Consider the following 6582-nt stretch of genomic DNA (forward strand, 5'->3'; position numbering starts at 1 on the left):
AAATAAAAAAAAAAAGAAAAAGAAAAGAAAAGAATAAAAATAAAGACATATTTTGTGAACACAGATAATCGGAAATTTTTATTATTGAGAATACTTAGAAAATGTACTTTAAACAGTTTCAGAAAAAAAAAAAAACCCACCCCAACAGGGAAACAAAAATTTTCTAAAGGAAACAAAATTGCTCAACACAAATGAGTTGATAAACTGGACTTTATAAAAACTTAAAACTCATTTTAAAATACTGCTAAGAAAATGAAAAGGTAAGCCACAGGACTAGAGAACATATTCATAATACGGCAAAGAGCTTGTATCTAGAATATATAAAAAATTTCTATAAATAATAAAAAAGCAAACAATTTAATAGTGAAATGGGGAAAAATTTGAATAGACACTTCTCCAAAGAAATATGTAAATGGTCAGTAATCACATGAAAAAAAAAAAACCTCAACCTTGTTATCATTAGGGAAATGAAAATTAAAACCTCAATGAAATGCCATTCCACGTTGACTAGAATGGTCCAAGTCAAAATAATGTGTCCAGGGTGTGGCACAACTGGAGCCCTCAAACTACTGCTGGTGGAAATGAAACATGTTATACCACTTTGGAAAACTACGTGTCGGTTGCTTGTAATGTTACACATCTACCTGGCCTTTGATCTTGCTATTCTACCCAAGAGAAGTGAAAAGGTACCCACATGATTTGCATAAGAATGTCTAGAGTAGCTCTATTCACAATAACCCCAACCTGGAAACTACCCAACACTCCATCCACGGGGGAAGGAATATACAAATTGTAGTACATTTATATAATAGAATACAACTCAGAGGTAAAAATGAACAAATTATGTATACATGTACATATATGAGTACATGCCATATAACGACATGGATGAATATTCAAAACTTTTTGAGTAAGGGAATTAGACGCCAAAAGCCATGTTCAGTATGTTTCTATCGATATGAAGTTCAAGAACAGACAATACAAACCTTTGGAATAAGAACAGTGTTTCCCATGCAGGGGATAGAGGTGGTTGGGAGTAATTAGAGAGGGACAAAAGACAGCTCCCTGGGATGATGGAGGTTTTCTATACCTTGATTAAGGAAATGGTTACACAGGTATATACATTTGTCAGAACTCACCATCTGTTTGTAAATTCAATTTAATAAGATGAAGAACAGAAAGAAATATGCCCCCAATATAGCAACTTAAAGAACACCACTAGACGTTCATCAAGTCTCAGGACACTGAAGTCACATATTCTTTGCTTTTAGTGATGGAAAATATGTATCAGGAGATGATATCACACAGAGTATCAGACTGTAAGACAAAAAGAGCAGAGAGCAGAAAGCAATTTAACCTCATACCATTACACATTTGGCGTGATATTACAAGAAACTCTCCACCAATCATTTTATTTCAGCTTAATGGTACCTCAGGAGTAGTAGTTTCACTCCTGGCCTTAAAAAAAAATCATTTGGCCTGCTTACTCATATTGGTGGAAATAATAAATCTAATAAATCATCGCAGCCTCCCACACGTCTTGGCCGGTGGTAAGTTGCTGACTGACGGTGTCGCCGCCGGGCTTGGCAGGCCCTGCACCCACCAGGCCTGCTAATTGCTGTACAGCTACGGGGACCTGAGAAAGAGCCTAGTGGAGAGGAGTCAGGGAGTTGAGGAAGTCTGCCTAGGAATTACATGATGGCAGAGGTAGCTAAATCAGCATGTCTGAAACCAGATGTGGTTAGTCCGCCCTGCTGTGCTTGGGGCTGAGGCCACCACTGTGCTCACAGAACGCAGTGGTTTCTGTGTCTTCCATCCCCAGGAGGAGCACACAGGGTCAAGGGACATGATACCCTCCAGTCTTAGACTTCCAGGTTAGCTTTGGTTTTACCATTAAAGGAAGATGGCTCCAGCCCATCCCCCATCTTGACTGCCACACCTTGAGTGTCCCCCTGGACATATCAGAGAATTCCTCGGTGGTCCCCCTGAGCACTCTCTCCAAACCTGGCTCACTGTCTCAATCCCTTTCGGCCTCTGGGGTCTTGGGACCTGTGAGCACAGGGCACTGCAGCAGTGTTTTCATCAGGCGGACCTAAACCTAATGGTTCCTCCAGCTCTCTAGAACTAGCGAGTGGGAACACGGAAAGGGATTGTGGCACATGCTGGAGATAGACTGCTACTGGCTGTGGAACATCTGAGTTGCTGAGCTCTCTCTCAGTGTTGGGTTCCCCATCACGGGGTGACCTTTCATAGCAGCTGTTTCCTCAGGCCCGGCTTCCTCCTCTTATTAGCCTTATTGAACCCCTCCATCCCTGCCCTGCTCTGCTCCTGAGGCTGGGACAGAGGAAATGAAAACCTCATTTCACACGAAAGCAAGCTCTCAATCTCACGATTGCCTTACTGTGCATAATAGTTTAGGTTCTTTGTCTTGACAAGCCCGTCCTTTGCCCTTGTCTCCCTAACAAAAACCCCTTAAATAAAAGAGTAGTGCCTGTCTGACCTCACTCATGATTTCTGCATGCATAGAAATCCTCTACCTGTTAGGCTGAAAAACTGTCTTCAGCTTCACAAAATAGTATTAGCTCTTTTGTCTTCAGCTTTTAATTAGTTTTCCTAACGCTGGTGCCATTTGGGCTAGATGTTGGTGGATGCTCAGCCTTGTATTGATAGGTGTATACCTAGCGCCATTTTGCTGCTCATTTTAGGGTTGTGTTCACAGTTCTTCTCTGTTCCTTTCTTCACTCGCTCTCCTCTCTCATGGTTAATTGGCTTTCTTTAGTGATATACTTGGATTTCTTCCTCTTTATTTTTTGCGTATCTGTTACTGGTTTTTGATTTGTGATTACCATTTGGTTTGTATAAGAAGCTCAGCATCCTATAGAACACAGCGTAACACAGGGTTAGATGACCGGGAGGAGAAGGCAGCTTCTCTGAGCACTGCCTGCGTCTATCCTCTTGCCTGGCTGTGGAGGCACTTAATTTCTCAATTTTCTGAGCACTGGGATTAGATGAGTCAGTGTCTGCCTCTGTCACTTGGGGCCTTTCCTCCAGGCCAAGGAGCACCAGGCACATGAACTGAAGGAAGGGGCGGCCGCCATGGGCAGCCAAGCTGCCCCTGCTTGGAAGCATACAATGAGCCCACGCATCTGTATTAAGTGCTTGGCAGCTGGTCGGTGGCTTTCACGCAGACTCTCTTCTCTGGTCCTTGTGTGAGGCACCTGGTGAGGGAACCAAGATTCTCTTTACTACTGAATAGAGCCTGATCTGATTTTTCCTGACCACTGTTTTCCAAAGGCTGGTCTCCTAAAGCAGTTTGGGAATAAGCTTTGCCCTTTTTTTTCATGGAAAATAAGAAAACACCAAGGCCATTTGCTGTTAGCACCAGCGTCAACTGCTCTTGGTTTTACACTGTGGCAAACTCTTTTTCTACAAGACTTCTGACCCATAGATGAGGCTGGAACAGAAAACAGGGTTACTTGGGGCTGCCTTGCTACAGGCTGAGGCCATCTATAAACAAATCTGGATTAGCATTTTCAAACAACCTCCATAAAAAGGATAAGTATTCCGGACAGAAGAAAATACTACTAGTTGGAGCCCTCTTAGACTGCCTTTAGACATTCTCCCATGCCTTTATCCTCCTTTCCAGGTGCTTCTAACAATATTTAAATACAAAAAAGTGCAGCGTGAACATGGGACCTGTGACACTCTGAGCTGACTCACCTGTATTTTCTTCCATTATAAAGAATAAGAAACCGGAGCTGAAAATGAAAATGTTCACTAGCATTTTCTACACCAGTGCACCAGAGGAGACAGCCATGACTCTTCATCTCTTCATTTTTTTTCTTTCTTTTCTTTTTTTTTTTTTTTTTTTTAATTTAAAATAAGTAGCAATAGGAGTTGCAGACATCCAGCTCAGCTTGGGGCAACTTGAAAGGCCCACCTCCAGATCCCCTACCAAGATAAGCAGCCCCACGTCAAGCCATTCTTCCAGATGACCAGAGGACCTTAGCTCATGATAGGAAAAGAGGAGAGGTGCTTTTACAAAAATTACATAATTTGACTCTGAGACAAGGAAAAACAAAATGCTGGTTGTGTTCCTTCTTCTTTCCCTTGCTTGCTACCCTGGGTGGAAGCATTAATAGGCTTAGTGCTTATTAAGGTGAAATCAAAATGAAAGAAAGACAGAGAAACAGCATGAACAATATTCCTAGAGACCTAGAGTTTGAGGGTTTCCACTGGCTTGTTTGCTTCGAGAAAAGCACTTCAGGGAGTGCTAGAGCCTCTTTCTGCCTTTATTTAGCATCAAGAAGAAGAAGGAGTGAAGAAGGACATAGCTAACGGAGAGGATGTGATCCAAAATGAAGGGAACTATTCTATATTTTCATCTCAACAAACATTTATTGAATGCCAAGCATGTGCCCAGCACTGTGCTCGATGAGAGAACTATTAAAAAGCTTCCCCTCTTTGCGTCTTTATAATTGACTCTCTGAGAATGAACTAGAGCTATCTTTGTGAACGAAGGCCTTCCACTTCTGGGATTGCTGAGACAGCCTTCGGTGATCCACACAGATCAGGTGCTAGCAACATTTTAACTAGTGTCCTGGTGTGAGTCATTCCTGCGTCTCTGCGGTGGGGTTGCTGTGGTGATTTTGAGGTCCAGCTCATTCATCCACTCTAATTTGGGAGCTGTGTATCTCTGCCTTTTCCCCCAACACCCTATATCTGAACTCTTTGCACCATAGTGACATCACTCACATGAAACACTGACTAAATTGCTTTCCCATATTTGACCTCAGTTTTTCCCTATGCGTAGTTACAGAACCATCTAGTTTTAACTCATTCAGTGTCTTGGCAGGGGCTCGGCACACTTGAAAGCTAGGGTGTGCTCGTTTCAAGCCATTATCGTTCAGCCCTCCCTGTCTGTCAGGTGTATCTGCTTCATATCTGCATGTGTTATATCTATAAAGATGCCTTATTGGAAAAAAAAATCCCTGGAAATACAGCATAATAGTTTCCTTTCCAGTAATCTGGCATTGTTTTCTGTTTAATGAATATAAATATTTCAGAAATATTGTGCATTAAATTTGCCTTCAGGACAGACCGACATTGAAAAGGTCCGCTGGAATTCTTCCCTTTGAGAAAGAATCTGGCTATGTGATACTATCACAAGCCACTGTAGATGGCCATGTTATCTTCGTTGCCTTCTTTAAGCCTAGCAGCATATGTGTGTGTGTGTGGTTGAAAAGTTGGAATGGATATGAAACTAGACATTTTTGCAGAAATTAAGCAATTACTATTTGCTGATATAATGTCAATTCATAAGTGACCTTTTAATAGCATCAAAGCAAATCACTTGGAAATATAAAAAAATAACCACTTCACTGAGCAAGCAGATGTATTTGTTTAGGTGAAGCATCCAAGAGTTACCTAACCCTTGCAGCTAACCCAGACTGTAAGAGGCAGGGCCCCACGTGCCCATCAGCCCGAAGAGGGACTCAGAAACCTCCATCGCCTACGGCCCATGGGTTCTGACAGCAGAGTGAATCACTTCTGGGAAAGACAATGACTTGTTTACTTTTCACTGAATTGAAAATTGAAGATATTTCATAATAGGATCTGGGAAAATTTGCCAGATGTTTCATTCCACTGTGTTCTTCTGGCAGGTCTACAAGATATAATGCTGAGAAAGGCTAATAAATCAAGGTAGGTATGAAAAGCTTAGGGACAAAATTCATAAAAGCTTGAACTGCGGGAGGACACCTTTTCCCTAGCTGCTGGAATATGAAATTTCCTTCCCTTTTTTTTTTTTTTTTTGGTGCTTCACAGACAAGCTAATATAAACTATAGATCTTACTTTTACGCATTTCTCTCTCCTCTTTTCCTCCTTCCCTTCTTCCTTTCTGCTCCAATTTTGCCAATTTAAGACTCTCTAAACCCAGAATAGGAAAATACATCTTGCAAACTACTTGAAGGACGATCAAATGAATAAATAACCACAGCTTTGGGTGTGAGGACTTTTTCACCTGGCCCAAGGAAAACTACACTGAAACAAATCTTAAGATGTTTTAAGTCACAAGTTCACTTTGCCAGAACAAGTACTGAATGGAAAAGTTTTGGCTCATTTTCATCCTCATCAGATTTTTGAGGTGTTAATGAACTATGGCATTAAGTAGAGAAATAGTGGTACACCCTAGAATGGTCATCTGTTACTTTGGACACAGTGACTATAGTCCCAGTTGCTGGAGATATCAAGTGCTGAATAATACATCATCCTAACACTTCGTGGCTTACACCTGCAAACATACTGTCTCAAATTTCTGCTGGTCAGAAGTCTGAGAACGGTCTGGGTGGTCTAGCTCAGGATCTGTTGTGAGGTTGCAGTCAGGATGTTGGCTGGGGCTACAGGCAATGAAGGTTTGACTGGAGCTGGAAGATGTGCTTCCAAGATGGTGCTTCCCATTGCTGTTGGCAGAAGGTTCAGTTCCTTGCAGTGGGGACCTCTCCATAGGTTGCCTGAGAGTTTTCATGGCCTGGCAACCGGCTTCCTGCAGAACAAATGCTCCAAGTGAGAGAGTGAAAAAG

Source organism: Leopardus geoffroyi, chromosome B3, assembly GCF_018350155.1.
Source record: "Leopardus geoffroyi isolate Oge1 chromosome B3, O.geoffroyi_Oge1_pat1.0, whole genome shotgun sequence".
Classification (NCBI taxonomy): Eukaryota; Metazoa; Chordata; class Mammalia; order Carnivora; family Felidae; genus Leopardus; species Leopardus geoffroyi.